General features: G+C 32.8%; 1 pseudogene; it reads left to right on the top strand.

Annotated features, from left to right (window-relative positions):
* Positions 1–11,312: 11,312 nt before the first annotated feature.
* Positions 11,313–12,786, top strand: LOC116575944 (annotated as a pseudogene).
* The last annotated feature ends 4,253 nt before the right edge of the window (positions 12,787–17,039 follow it).

The raw sequence follows: 17,039 nt of genomic DNA, 5'->3' as shown, positions 1-17,039 counted from the left end.
TCTATATTTATATCTCTCTGTGCTTCACTTTAGTTAGTCACATCAAAAATTCCAGCAATTTAGTGTGTGTCTAATCTGCTAGGGGGTTTTGTTTTTAGAACTTAGAAACAATTTTTTTTTCATGTGTGAATGTGCTTGTGTAAAATACATATATAAAGTTTCCAAATTTCATAAGCTTGGGTGCCTGGGTGGCTCAGTGGGTTAAAGCCGCTGCCTTCGGCTCAGGTCATGGTCTCAGGGTCCTAGGATCGAGTCCCACATCGGGCTCTCTGCTCAGCAGGGAGCCTGCTTCCCTCTCTCTCTCTCTCTCTCTCTCTCTCTGCCTGCCTCTCCATCTACTTGTGATCTCTCTCTGTCAAATAAATAAATAAAATCTTTAAAAAAAAAAAAAAAGGAGTGCAGGAAGCAACTTTATAAAAAAAAAAATTTAATAGGCTCTTTTCTAATCTTTTGTTCCTGGCTCATTTTTTTGTGATTCCTTTTTTATTTCATATGTATTTCCTACATAATAATCTTATATTTCAAATCTAATGATTTCAGTATTTTAAATACTTGGGGACTGTACCTAAGGTTTGCTTTTTTTTTAACCTTAATTTTCAGAAAACAGTAATAAAATGGTTATTTGCTTTCAAGGTTATTCTTCCTTTTGTTTTTGCTTATTGCCTTAGTGTCCCTGTTCTTATTTTGGTGTACTGCTTTTCATTCTATTTTTTTAGTCAAATTTGCTTTTATTTTTATTTTGTAGCTCAGCTAAAAAGTTTCTAATATATTAAGCTCTGCCTGCTGCAATTTCTATAGCATATACTTTCATTTTAGAGAGATGACTGTTCAGAGTACCCAGTTCACATTATTGCCACCAACAGTGAATTATTTTCAGCTTAATCATATTATAAAACACATAAATTCATTTCATCTAAATTATTACATGTGAATAGCTTTAAAATTCAGTTAGCACACGTAGAAGGAATATCTACTGCAAGCCATGAACTTTGTTCAATACTATCTCAGTATTTTTAGTGATTAAAGTTCTCATGGGGTGGCAGATATGAAATCAATCAATTAGTAAAGTATAATAGGAAATAACTAGATAAATACCACACAGTGTTAAGATGGTGATGACCATAATATTGTCTGTTGTCGCAACCATAAACTCTGACTGATATGTGAGGTTTAAAGAAGGCAGTGTGGGAATACAGAGAAATGAGAATTTATATGTGCCTGTAGGGGTCAAGAAAGGCTTCACAGGAACAATGCAGACTGAAGAAAAATTGAGAAAATGAATATAGCTTAAAGTCATGTAGGGTCAAGTGGGCAGAATAGTTTTCAGAGGAGAAAAAAAATCATATATTGAAACACTTCTACTTTATTATGTCATCATTGGGGATTTGGTAAAGAATTTCAGTTTCCAGTAAATGCTAATAGTGCTATTTAATAATGGGAAGCAAAAGGAGAGTTAATAAGATCAATAAAGAGTGATTTGAGATAACCTCAAAAGTAGATGATTAAGTTGTAAGTAGCGGAATCGGGATGACGATGAGGGAACAGAGTATTAATAATAGATTAAATATTGAAAATGGATGGCATCTAGGATGGTTTCTGGTTTGTAATTTGGGCAAATGATTAAGGAGAATGTCATTAATCAATATTAGAAATACAGGAGAATAAGAAGGAGACTCTTGAAGATGTTTAATTTTGGACTAACTTGAAAATGATCATGAACATTTAGGAAATGATGTTTAATGTTAAGTATATAAAAATAAAATTTAGCATGAAGTGAGATAAAATGAGATGTGAATTATTGACTTCCAGTTTTTGCATGGTTTTTCTTTGGAGAGTGTATAAAATATAAAGAAGAAGTGAGACGGAGTCTTGAACAAGCCAGTACTTACAGAATAGACAGACAGTAGAATAGTAGCCTACAGAAGTAAATTGCAATGATATCTTTTGTTTTCCTATTCTTAGTACATTCTTTATTTTGTATTTGTATAATTTGAAAATGACTGGACTAATTTTAGATACATGTTTGTAGCCAAAATATAAATCTTCTCTCAAGTTGACAAATTGTTTACTTACTTATATAGAATAGGAATGTTGATGATGTTTTATCATGCTATTTTAAGACATTGTTCTATTGTGATGAAAAATTAACCTAATAAGTAGACTTCTTAACATTAAAACAAAGCTTATACTATGGCTCTGGATTTTGAAATGATGAGAATTTCTTAATGTTCTCAGTTCTGTTTGTCATCCTGCTTATTATTATTATTCCTCCCATCATCTATCATAAGGGTACTCATATTGTAATGTTTTATTTGGTGAATAGTATTATGTTTGCAATGCTTGTGTTTGATAAAAATCTGTTGTATTTCCTTTTTCTCTTCTTTTTAGAACTGCTTTAAACATAGTAATTTTCTTTGTTCCCCAATTCTAAAACCACATAATTTGCTGTCTCTTAGCAACAGACTAGAGAGGCTACCCGATGCATTTATTTATGTGCTTGATTTCTGAAGAGAAGTACACATACTATATATCATTCAAGGAGTGCCTGAAAGCACTTTCCCTAGTCAACAAGACTGTTTTCATTGGCTAACTAAAAAGGTTTAATGCATTTTGCTTGGCTTATTTTTTAAGAGATTCCAAAATATTTAATCATACTTGTTATAAAAAATAGGTTGAGGGTTGAAACCACTCTCCCCCACCAAAATTTTAAAGTGAATTCAGAGTAATAGCGAAGAACGACTAAGTAAGACTTATTTTAACTGGAGTGCTGACTGAATGCCAAATTTAAGACAAATGTGAATAAAGTTCCTTTTAAAAGGAACAGTCTGTAATCAATAAGTTCACCTCTAAGAATCTATGAGAATACTTGCAAATCCAATGACTCTCCTGATCCATTTTGGGCAACTTAATTCACTTTAAGTTGAAAATTTACTAATTAAAATACCCAAAGATATAACTATAAACTGTGACCCTGACTTAGCAATTACTGCTCTTTTCTCTCCAATATCAGGACTGCTTTAATTTTTGGAAGATGTAATGGGAACAGAGCTGGGGCTGTGAGTTTGCTGGTATATTAGCTTCCTGTAGTCACCCTCAAAAATTGCTCCAAGTTTAATGGCTTACAACTACACAAATATTCCTATATAGTCTTGAGGAATGAGTCTCATGGAGCCAAAATCAAAAGGATCTGTCGAGCTGTTTCCTTCAGAAGGTTCCGAGGGGAGCATCTATTGCCTTGCAGTTTCCTGCTTTTACTGACTGCCTGGACTCCTTGGCTTGAGCCCTTTCCTCTGCCTTCAAGTTGCATCTCTCCAGTCTCTGCACCTGTCATTGGAGAGCTCTCTTCTCTGATTCTGACTCTTCATGGGTCCCTCTGTTAAGGTCCCTCACAATTACGTTGGGACCTATCCGGAAAATCCCGGATGGTCTTCTCTTCTCAAGATCTTTAATTTAGTCACATCTGCAAAATCTCTTTTGCTGTAAAAGATAACATTCACAGGTTCCAAGGATTAAGACTTAGACATATTTGGAGGACCGGTATTCAGGTTACCGCAAGTGATTTGTTCTCTTTTTGCCTGCTTTGAACTTCTCTCCTCTCCTCACGGAACTTTTCCTCACAAAATCCTCCCTTTTTTTGTATGTTCCTTTTTATATGTTTGATGTCATGGAGGGGTCATAGACTTGTGAAACTGGCCCTTCTAATCTTTGAAAAAAACTGCATATGGTTATTTAACACTACATTTTGAATTTTCACATGTCTTATTTTGGGGTCTAATTGCCATTTGAATTTTAACATTTGTTACATGTGAAAACCTGGGGAAAGAACATTTCAGATACAGAGAAGAGCATGTTCAAAAACTCTGTGGCATGTGTACGCTTGACAATGTTCAGGGAGAGAAAGGAATTTGGGAGGGCTTGAATTAGCATTGCTAGATAAAATAGAGGACACTCAGTTAAAATTGAATTTTAAATAAAAAGATACATACCTTTTTCCTTTTTTATTTCCTAGTACTATATCCCAACTATTACCTGGCACATACTTTAAAAAGAGGGTTTTTTTTTGTTTTTTTGTTTGTTTGTTTGTTTTTTGTTTGTTTGTTTTAAATCTGAAATTTAAATTTAACTGCATGTTTTCTCTTTTTCTTCATTTTTTGGTTAAGTCTGGCAACCCAGGACAAGATCATGGTGAATAAGGGTATGTGTAGTTGATGAAATTAGAAAAATAAGAGTTCTATTATTCAGGGACCACAAGGCCAATGTAAAATGTTCGCAAATTTTTGCAGTTCAAAGCCATTGGAATGTTTTAAGCCTTCAAATGATAGATCTAATCTTACTTATATTCCTGGATGATTACACTGGTGTCATTGTGGAAGAAAGGTCATGAAAATCAATGCTTGAAATTGAGGAGACAGTATGAGTAGCTCTTTGATCAGTCTTGGTGAGAGATTATGGTGACTTGAATTTGTAATTCAAGAGGTAATGAAAGTTGAGCAAAGTGTCATTCACTTGGGATACACGTGTTCCAACTCAGTGAGGGGCATAGTGAACGTGGTTGGGAAGAGAACAGAATAATGTAGATTCAAACAGGATGTACCGAAGATTGGGAAAAAACTTCTCAAACATCCAACCTGACTGAGTATGTTAAGTGGTGGACAGGAACTTTTATAAAAACTAACTCTGGGGAAGTGATTAAATTTCTCTTTAATAAGGAATAACAATATGAAATAAATAAACTTTCCATATCTGTATCATTTCATGATATAGGGAGGAACTTCAAGAGTGTTAGCATGTTTTAAGAAGATTCTATTTTTTCACCTATTATAAAGGTGCCTGGGTATATATTGTATTTTACAACTATAAGAAATCAACTATTAAAACTTTAGCACCGTTTTTGAAGAGAAATTCAGTTTCCTACTTTTTATTAGATTTTCTATCATTAAATAGGTTTTATCAGCAAATGTATCAGCCATAGTATTCTCGTTATTTTTTCCTCATAAATTAGTTGAACATAAAGCTCTAAGTATGAATTTCACAAAACATTATGTTGAGTAAATAATTACATTTTATAAATAGAATAATGTAGTTTTTGCTATGATAAGTAATTGAAAAAAATCATTAGTAAAATAAACTATGCACACAAGATAGTTTCATTGCCACTTTATAAAAGATTATGAATTATTTTAAAAAATTATGTATATTATTCCCTATATAATCATGTCATTTTAAAAAAGAGGTACAAAAATCAGGTAACAGGATAATTTTGCATATACTACAAAACAAATGAAGAATTAAAAAAGCCCTAATGCTTACAATATTTGTCTTTTCCCTCAAAATTTTAACTCAAAATTGTGCATTTGCTTTAATTTCAAGGAACAAAAGTTACCTGGAACTAGTAAATATGTTTAATGTGTTGTTTTTTATTACTAACGTATTACAGAAACATATATATCAAATGTATGCCATTATCTCATTAGCAGTGATTCTCCAGTAGGAGTTACCTGTTTAACATGAATATGTTTAAAGTTCATGATTGTTTTCCAGATGAATTGTGCCTTTTAAACTGATACTAGCGATGTGTCACTGTTTCTGTTATATAGCATTAATGCTACTTCATCAGTTAATAAGATTATTAAAATCTGATGTCTGAAATTTAGAAAAAAAATGTAGGACCCTTATTTATTTATTTATTTTTTAATTTTTATTTTTATATGTTATGTAACCTAAAATTTTTCTGTGATTTATCTAATCATTCAGCTGAGGAAGGTTTGTGCTGTCCACACATTAAATTTCCTTTAGGTCTTCATAAACTTTAGCTATGTTTCCATGACCAAAATAAAGGCTTTCTTTCCTCTCTGATCCTCTTTTGACATCTCTCAGTTACACCAAATGTCTAAATTAATTTTGCTTGAACCTATGGTCTATAAAGTGATTGACCCATATTCTGAGAATCTACTTTATGTCCTCTCAGACTGTATCTGTCACAACAGGGTAGCTATAATATCCATATTTTACAAATGACAAAACTGGAATTTAGGATGATTAAGAAATACAGCTAGTAAATTATAGTACTAGAATCTCCACCCAGATCTTTTTACCATACAAATTTGACTACCGCTCACTAGATCCTGTGGATTTCATTATATCAAGTGCATTTAGTATAAAATGAGCCATCAAACTGTTGGCTATTAGATATAGAAGAAATTGCTTACCAAACCTTAAGATTTTCAAAACTTCCTAATAATGAGATTTAAAAATGCTCCTTCAGCCTCCTCAGATTTATTGATCTTTTTCATAAATTGTATTATTATAAAAGAATTTCTCTGTGTTAAAGATTCAACTGACATTACAGAGGGTTGGTGAGGAAGTGAATTTAGCCTTCTGAGATTTGTTAATGACTTATCAACCAATAATTCCCCATGTCCAGCAATACTATCAATAAGCAGGATGATTTATTAAGAACTAAGAATTCAACAGAAAACAAAAATCAATGCTCTGTCTCTTTATGGAATCAACATTTATTTTATGTTATTGGTTAAAATAAAGTACTAAGACACACCAATCGATTTGGATACATATTACTTAAGTCTACTCTAGGTAATTAATATCATTGATTTCTTGAGCATAAAATATATCAGTCAAATAAAAGTGCTTTTCTTAGTAAATATCAAAAGTGCAGATAAAAAATAAGGAGACTTTAAAAGTCTACTGTTAACAGATAAGGCATATAGAGTTAATGGACTGTGGTCCCTACAATCCATCAATTGTCACATAGCTGCTATCTAGTGATAAAATCAATGCAAGTGCTTTCAAATACACAGCACTGCTTCATTGAGAACTCTAACCTCAATATGTCATCACACAGGTATTTAAACATCAGGAAAGATGTAGAAAAGCTTCAAATGGTTTTGAACTTGAAAAGCCTGACAAAAGATTTATATATTTTACAGATTTGTTTTCTTCTAGCTCAGTACACAATTTCAGAATATATCAATCCATCAACCATTTTTCAAATGGTTGTAAATAAGTTGTAGCCAGGATTTTACTACATCTTACACTGACTAGTTAAATGTATTCCCTGACTTAAAAGAAGATAGAGAAAATGTATAACTCCCAGAATACATAGATAAGCTTCCTATCCAGTATCTATTGTTAAGATATATGATTTTGAGTTTTAAAATTAAAGTCATCTTAAAACATTTCCCTTTAAATAATGTGATTTTCTGCATCAACACTCCCCAAAAGCAGTGATCTAAAAGTTATAAACGGGCTTAGAATGAATTTAAATTGAAATCCGATTTATATAGTGTGGAGAAATTTTAGTTCTAAAATAATCTATTTTTGTTTGGTGTGTTAGGGATAAAGATTGTTGTATAAACCTCACACATGATTTTTAGTATAGCAAATATAACTGCCATGTGGAAAAATTGTTGCTCCTCTAATCATTACATTGGAAGGATATTGACTTATTTCTATGCCCCTGGGGTTAAGATATTATTTCATCAAGATTCATGCTAGAACTAGAGAATTCTTTTGCAGTTAATTAAAAGTTGATTCAAAATCAAAACAATGTAGATGCACAAATACATAAGAGTAACACAACCCATGATCAAGAAAACAGCATCAGCTATTTTTCAAAACCTTGTAATTTTCTTTCACATGTTATCTTTTCATGTCAACAGTATTAATACATGCACTATTGATGAGTTTGGGAACATTAAAACTATACTTGGCAAATTCAGTTTCTCTATTTAGATGACTTAATCTATTGAATACATTTTATTTAATTCTTATAGTTTAATAACGTGAATGAACATGTGGTATAATTTCTCTTTCATAGGGAAAACAGAGGACTGACTAGAAGATTGATTGGGCCAACGGAGCACAAATAGATATTAAGCAAAAGGATTATACAGAGAACAATCTTGATTCTCAGTGCTGTTTTTAGTCTTACTCTTTTTTAAAGATTATTTATTTATTTTTAGAGAGAGACAGAGGGAGAACACAGATGGGGGTAGGGACAGGGGGAGAATCCTCAAATTGACTCTGCGCTGAGCATGGAGCATGATGTGGGGCTTGATCGCAGAACCCTGAGATCAAGACCTACATAGATATCAAGCATCAGTCATTTAACTGACTGAGCCACCCAGGCACCCCACTGCTTTTATTCTTTTAACTGCATTGTCTACCAAGAAAATACTGACTGGAAATTTCTGATTGACTTCTTTTCAGAAGACATTTTTTGTCTATATATATAATAAACAATACAGTTAAAATCATCTATACTTGGAAGCATATCACTTCATACATGTACATAAGTTCCTGCAAGATAATGTAATCGGTCAGATGATTGGACAGCATGCTCATTTTAGACTATTAGAATTTGTAGAAATATTCAGAAATTAGAATCAGGATTAAAAAAAGAAAAATTTAAAAAATTGGTAATATGTATTAGTTTTGTAGATATATTCAAAAGCTTTATGTTTAGAACATTTTTATTATAAAGAAAAGAGATGTAAGACTTTTGCTTTTTGTTTTGTTTTGTTTTTAATTAATTTACTTTTTAAGTTTATTTTTTGTGTATGGTGTGAGAAAATGATTCAGTTTCATTCTTGAGAATATTGCTGTCTAGTTTCCCCAACATCATTTGTTGAAGAAACTTTTTTTTTTCATTGAATATTATTTTCTGCTTTCCTGAAGATTAATTGACCATATAGTTGTGGGTTCATTTCTGGGTTTTCTCTTGGTCTATGTGTCTGTTTTTGTGCCAGTACCATACTGTCTTGATCACTACAGCTTTTTAATATAACTTGTAGGCTGCAATTTTGATGCTTCCAGATTTGCTTTTCTTTTTCAAGGTTGCTTGGGCTATATGGGGTCTTTTGTGGTTCTATACCGATTTTAGGATTGTTGTTTCTAGCTCTGTGAAAAATTCTGTTGAAGTTATGATAGTGATTGCATTAGATATGTAGAGTGCTTTGGGTAGTATAGACACTTAACAATATTCTTCCAATCCATGAGCATGGAATGTTTTTCCATTTCTTTATGCTGTATTCAATTTCTTCCATCAGTCTTTTATAGTTTTCAGAGTAGAGGCTTTTTCCCTCTTTGATTAGGATTTTTCCTAGGTATCATTGCTTTCAGTGAAATTGTAAATGAAATCAATCCCTTAATTTCTATTTCTGTTGCTTCATTATTAATGTATAGAATAAAATAGATTTCTGTATATTGATTTTGTATCTCGTGACTTTACTAAGTTCTCAGATCAGCTCTAGCAATATTTTGGTGGAGTCTTTTTGGGTTTTCTACATAGAGTATCATGTCATCTGTGAATAGTGAAATTCTGGCTTCTTTCTTGCTAATTTGGATGCCTTTTATTAATTTTTGTTGTCTGATTGCTGAGTATAGGACTTCCACTACTATGTAAAATAATAATGGTGAGAGTGGATATCGCTGCCTTGTTCCTGATGGTAGAGGAAAAGCTCTCAATTTTACTCCATTGAGAATGAGATTAACTGTAGGTTTCTTGTATATGGACTTTATTATGTTGAAGTATGTTCCCTCTAAACAAACAAAATCTAAAGCCAGTAGAAGAAAGGAAATAATAAAGATTCAAGCAGAAATGCATGATTTGATGTAGAAACTGGAAAACAAAAAAACAAGCAAAACCAGTGGAACAAATCAATGGAACCAAGAACACTGGTACTTTGAAAAAACTAATAAAATTGATAAACCTCTAGCCAGACTTACAAAAAGAAAAGAAAAAGAACATGAATAAGTAAAATCACAAATGAGAGAGGAAAAATAAGATCAGTTATAAGAGAATACTATGAAAAAAAGACATGCCAACAGAAAGGACAACCTAATAGAAATGAATAAATTCCTAAAAGCAGGGGCGCCTGGGTGGCTCAGTGGGTTAAGCCTCTGCCTTTGGCTCAGGTCATGATCCCAGGGTCCTGGGATCGAGCCCCACATCGGGCTCTCTGCTCAGCCAGGAGCCTGCTTCCTCCTCTCTCTGCCTGCCTCTCTGCTTACTTGTGATCTCTCTCTGTCAAATAAATAAATAAATAAAAAGATAAATAAATAAATAAATAAGATTCTCTCTTTAAAAAAAAAAAAAAATCCTAAAAGCATATAAACTACCAAAGCTGAAAAGGGAAGAAGTAGAAAACTTGAACAGACCAATAACCAGCTAAGAAATTGAATCCATAACCAGAAATCTCCCAGTAAACAAGTCCAGGGCCAGATGGTGTCACAGGCGCATTCTATTAAATTTTAAAGAAAAGTTAATACCGATTCTTCTCAAATTATTCCAAGAAATAGAAAAGGAAGGAAAACTTCCAAATTCATTCTATGAGGCCAGCAATTACCCTGATACCAAAACCAAATAAAGATTCCACTAAGAAAGAGAAGTACAGACTGATATCCCTGATGAACATGGATATAGAAATTCTCAATAAAATAATAGCAAACTGAATCCAACAATATATTAAAGGAATCATTCACCATGATCAAGTGGGATTTATTCCTGAGTTGCAAAGGTGATTCAATATTCATCAATCAATCAATATTATATACCACATTAATAAAAGAAAGGATAAGAGCCATATAATCATTTCAATAGATGCAGAAAATCATTTGACAAAGTATAACATCTATGCATTATAAAAACCCTCAACAAAGTAAGACTGTCTTGAATGTTAAAAGGAAAATAGCTTGGAATATGTGAATCCTACTTTTTAAAAAAATACTAATTATATTAAGATTACCTTCTCTGTAGTACTGGTATAATTACACTATCAAAGAAGAAGAAGTTGGAGAAAATATAACAACATCAAAAAAGACTGAAAATCTTTTAGATGACACCTAATATATAATATAATTTCATACACATATGAAATAAAACCATGGAAATAAAAAAATATATTATAAGGTTTCAGTATTTAGAAAATGTATAATAATTTTTATCTTCATATGATTTGTCTTTGTTTTTGTTTTATTTCTTTTCAGTGTTCCAGCATTCATTGTTGATGGACCACAGCCAGTGCTCCATGCAATATGGGCCCTCCATAATACCCACCACCAGGCTCACCCAACCCCCCACCACACTCCCCTCCAAAACACTCAGTTTGTTTCTCAGAGTCCACAGTCTCTCATGGTTTGTCTCCCCCACTGATTTCCCCCAACTCACTTCTCCACTCCATCTCCCAATGTCCTCTGTGTTATTCCTTATGCTCCACAAGTAAGTGAAACCATATGATAATTGACTCTCTCTGCTTGACATATTTCACTCATAATCTCTTCCAGTCCCATCCATGTTATACAAAAGTTCGGTATTTATCCTTTATGATGGAAGCATAATGTTCCATTGTATATATGGACCATATCTTCTTTATTCATTCATCTGTCGAAGGACATCTTGGTTCTTTCCACAGTTTGGTGACTGTAACCATGCTGCTATGAACGTTGGGGTAGAGATGGCCCTTCTTCAGACAACATAATGATTTGTCTTTAAAAAGTATATTGTTTCTCAAAAATTTATTTTATATCAGAAAATGTTTGACACATTTTATAAGTACTTGAAAATGTTATCAAAGCATGACTTTGATTGTTACCGTCATTCTTTTTCCAATAAAAATACAATGGCAATTTTTAGTGTTCTTCCTATTTTAAAAGTTTAAATGAAATGCTATCATATAAGTTTGTTCGGAATAAAATCTGCAACCCACCCAAATTAGGTAAAATAAAAAAAAAAAATCTTGGGATGAATTGCCTTGAAATTATTTAATTTCAGATTCAAATTCTTCTGTAATTTTCTAACAATAAATATCATATAAATGTGAGTGATATACTTAAAACTTGGAAATCTTACGCTAAGTCTTTAAACATTGGCCCCAAAGTAATCCATATCACATTCCACTAACAGTTCATTAGCCATACAAATCAGAGTTAATATTTGACTTCTAGTTCCCAGTCCAAAGGGTTTGGAAGTTTTCTCTCTCATTCTCATGAAAAGAAAAAAGCCAAAGAACCATACATCACTACCTCTCTTGGATCCAGGAGAGAATTACGGTCACAGGGAAATCAGTGTGCTGAGAAAGTGAAAAGAAGGCAGACGCAGAGCCTATAGTTTATTGGGAGCAGAAGCAGACACTGGAGCCAGCATCAGTAATAATAGTAGTAGAAAAAAATGTCACAAGTAGCCCAGGAACTCTCAGGAGAGGCCATACATCAATTCCTTAGAGCCATTACTACAGGACTGAAGGAATATGTGGAGGCTGTCTCTTTTCAACACTTCATCAAAACATGATCACTTATCAGTATGGATGAAATTAAATAATTGATATTTACAACAGGAGAATATAAAAAGAAAATAAGACACACATACCCCCCCCCCCCCACACACACCCTTCTGATACACAGAAGCAGCAGTTTGGAACTTGGAGACTGAAAATCACACTTTTTGATTACCTTTTGGGAATGGCTGTTTTAACTGAGGAGTTGATGTGGATGTATATAAACAGTGTGGGGGATGGGGACATTGGCACCCCCTTTCATGTGAGCCAGTTTTTATGTCAGGTTTATGATAAGTTTTCATTCACTGGCAGTGAATGAAAGTGAATTCACTTATGAGATTTCTAAGGAGTTTTATTCCTTAAAACAAAGTTTGGCCAAAGTGGAGAATGCTTGTTATGCCTTAAAGTCAGAGGTCCAGAACTTCCAAAACATAAGCTGGCAGATGTCTTTTCAGTTAAAACCGAAATGATTGACCAAGAAGACATTTCTTAGAATACCATACTCAGCTGTTATACTCTTGAGAGACCAGTTTGTAAGACTGTTATTTAGTATTTCATTGGACTTTATGGTGGCTTTTACATAGAAATGTTTTCAGTTGTTCTTGTTTTAAGATGTACATAAGCTGTGCTTAAAAATTATTGAAACAAGTCATTTCTTGTATCTTACTCATCAAAGTTTACATAAAAATGTTTACATATATGCCTATTTGAATTTTTGCTGGCTTAAACTTCTATCACTTATCTTTTAAATGTGAACATTCTTTAGATTGTACCTTCTGTCATATCTATTTTAATTTACATTGTGTGAATTTTGCAGTGGTAATATTTAATGGAAGCCATTTATAATTTAAATTGGTGATTTTCTTATATATAGAAAATATTTCTTAGTTATATAACTGGACTTGACTTTTATGTTTAAATTTCTTCATGGTATTTTTCCAAATAGGTTTATTCCTTAGAACAAGGATTAAAAATTATTAAGTTATCAGTATTATGAGGTATATAGTGAGAATTCATTTTACATTCTGGTCATTGTTTAGACCATTTTGAATCCATTTGAAATTGCCTTCCAGAAAAATTTTTGGATATCCAGATTTTAGTTTTTATCCTTTATCACAGAAAGTCTGACAGTGAATTGGAGCTAACATTATAATATTTTCACTGGTGTTTGAGTTCAATTGTACATATATCTGAAAAGTTTTTAGTAAGGATTATTAGTAGTTCTTTTATTGTCTTTATATTACAGTAGGCATATTTCTTATAAGATTCATCTATAAGAAATTTACATCTAAATAATTATAATGAAGTTTGAAATTTTTGAAATATTAAGTTAATTCAAATCTTTATAGTTGTCCAGTTTTGTTATTTGATAGTATAAAAAGTTGCCAAAGAAAATTTAGCCTATACAATTCACAAATATGACAAGTCCCAAAACAGTTGGGAATAACAATGGTAGTCTCTAATAGTGTTTAGAATTGGAATTTGCTTATTGAAATTAGTTATAGATTATTCCCTGTGATGTGATGCTGACTTGAGCATGACACTACTGGCTGACAACCAGACATTTCCATTTGGTTTTGTGAGTTTTGAGAATATAGATACTGGGTTTTATTTTTGGAAAGATTAGCTGTTCTGTTTGCAAGGACTTGATTCTTTGAAAGTGAAATTCCCCACCCCACCTCCAAAATCACATAATGGAAGCTAAAATGTAGACATGCCTAATAAATTAAGTTGGTTGGTTTATTTTGATGGTAATAGTTTTTGTTTGTTTGTTTGAAGACATAGTGCTAAAATATAGTCCTTTTTTTTCCATATTTGAAGACATAGTGCTAAAATATAGTCTCATTACATAATTTTGTTTCTTCTGCCATTTGCAATTAAATTTAAATGTTAAAAGTAAAATAATACATGGATTGATGAATGTCTTATGGATGTTTAAAACTGAAATCTTTAAATAAAATATTAAAAGATAGAAAAAGTAAATTAATGAGTCAATGCATGAATTGATGGATTATTTAAAAAAAGAAAACCTATGAGATTGTGATAACTTTCTAACAAAGATACAACTTCCCTTGCAAAGACAGTAGTTTGCAATACAAAGTAGTTTGTGATAGTTTTAAGTGATTTACATTCTTCTGAAAATCTCTTGGTTAATCATGGATTACAGTTGACCTTACTATATAGATCTTAAAGGGACTTTTTCTTTTTCTTTCTCTCTCTCTCTCTCTTTTTTTTTTTTTTTTTTAAATAGAGAGTATAGGGAGGGGTAGAGGGAAAAGCAGAAAGAGAGAATCTTAAGGAATCTTAAGCAGGCACTCCGCCCAGTGCAGAGCCCAAGGTAGGGCTCAAACTCACAGCCCTAAGATCATGACCAGAGCTGAAATCAAGATTCTGGCACTTAATCAACTGAGCCACTCAGGTGGCTCTTAAAGGGAGTTTTTCTTAACCAAAGCAAGTTATTAGCTAAAGAATATTGGTCTTTGTTATAAACCAAATGTTTGTGTTGCGCTAGACTCATATGCTGAAAACTGATTCACTGTGTGATGGTATTTGGACGTGGGACTTTCAGGAAATCACAAGGGTGGAGATGTCAGGAATGAGATTATTGTCCTTATAAAAGAGCTTCCACAGAGGTCACTTGCTTCTTCTGCCATGTGAGGATACAGCAAGAATACAGCCATTTGTGAACCGGAACGTGGCCTTCATCATACACTGAATCTACGGGCAACTTGATTTTTGACTTCTAGTCTCAAGAAGTATAACATATAAATGTTGTTTAATCCATCCAGTCTATAGAATTTTGTAACAAACTGAAATGGACTAAAATGGAAGTTGGTTCTAAGAAGTGGAATGCTTCTGTAATCAATAACTAAAAATCTGAAAGCAGCTTTGGACCTAGAGAATGGGTAGAGCCTGGAAGAATTTTGAAGTGATGTTAGAAAAAGCTTACATTGCCATAGACCTACACTTTTAAAGGCAATTTTGGTGACAGCTCAGAAAGAAAAGAGCTGTAGAGAAAACCTCAGACTTGGAGAATATTTATGTAATCCTGAAGAGAATGTTGGTACAAATAAGAGCAGTAGAGGCCATCCAGTGAAGTCTCATAAATGCAGAATATATTATTGGAAACTGAAGGCAAGGCAAACCTTGTTATAAAGTGGTTGTTGGGTCCGTTATCAAAGGAACGAGACTGACACAAGGTTACGCAAAGACTTATTCTATGTCAAGCATTGGAAGTTAGACTGACCAGCCAGGGAAACGAGGCTGAGACAAAGTAAAAGTTATGTAGCTTTCTTCTATGCCAAGCATTAGAAGTCAGACTGACCGGCCAGGGCCGCCTTCGAAGAGAACGAAGCCCCTTGGTCTTATAGGCTAGTTTTTATAGGGCACAATCGCAGACATCTGCATTTATGGCTTTGGCTGATTGGATGTCTCCTACCTGTGTGTTTTAGTAACGGTTACCAATGGCCTTGTTTTAGGTATGTGTTTTAGTAATAGTTACCTGGAACTGGCCTTGTTTTAGGTGTGTGTTTTAGTAACAGTTACCTTGTTTTAGGTGTTGTGTTTTAGTAACAGTTACCTGGAACTGAGAATAGTAACTGCTGAGGCTTTTATTAAACAACAAAATGTCTTTTATTAAACAACAAAATGTCTACCTAGGCAACATGGAGTCACTATGGCTAAGTAGGCCCAAGCAGGCCCTAGGGGGTTAACATGTTTTAACGTGGAATCCACCCCAACGTGGTAGAGAATTTAATTGCGTTTGTGTTAATGACCTTAGAAAAGACCCCAAAGAATACCCTTGCCTCATCTTCTATGTGAAGGCACCATGAGAAGAAAGTCATTTATGAACCAGAAAGACCTTTCCCAGAAATGAATCTTCTTACACCTTGATCTTGGACTTCCAGCCCTCAGAATTGCTAAGATTTAAGTGTTTGTTGTTGAAGCCAACCAGTATGTGATATTTTGTTATAGCAGCCCTAATAGACTAAGAATATCACTCATTCCTCCCATCAATTCACTTAAAAGCAACATGAAACATCACTACTTCCTCTCTCCCCATCAGGATCCCAAAAGCATAAACCTCTTCTATTTCTATAAAGAAAATAGAACAAAAATAAATAATTGCATATAAAAATTTAAAAATCACAAAATATGGTACTTAAAACCATAACCAAATTGACATTTCACATATAATCAGCTTTGATCAACTTAACCAACTTTTATATCTCCACTTTTTTCTTTGTTTTTGTTTCAGACTTTCTTCCTCTCCTACTCTGAATTTATTCCTCTCTCCTGTTCTCTTCATTAGTTATTTGCTGGGAAAATTTTAATATGACAATAAGAAACTATTACTTAAAAATCTGCTGTTGTAGTTCCATTGTACAAGTTTATACCAATCTTAATTGTTTTTATAGGTAAATTGCTTTATTTATTTAGGTGTTTAGACAGAAACATATGTAAAAGATACTTTGTTATGAAAGGAATAATGAGGAATATGATCTATCTGGAAAAGAATCTGTATCAAGTACTCTAAGAAATTTCACAAAATTTAATAATAAATGAATAGTCTCTGAGTAATATTGAGAAAAAACTCATTCGAGAGTTTCAGAGTTACCTTTTGACCACAAAATGTTAGGAAAAAAGTTATAAATCATAGAAGTCAGCATTATTGGATCTGTAAGAAATTGTATTAAATCAAGGTTACATATATTAAACATAAAGCCTAGTCATAACTTATTCATT

This window comes from Mustela erminea, chromosome 17, assembly GCF_009829155.1.
Source record: "Mustela erminea isolate mMusErm1 chromosome 17, mMusErm1.Pri, whole genome shotgun sequence".
NCBI lineage: Eukaryota > Metazoa > Chordata > Mammalia > Carnivora > Mustelidae > Mustela > Mustela erminea.
This window is presented reverse-complemented; position numbering and strand designations above follow the sequence as displayed.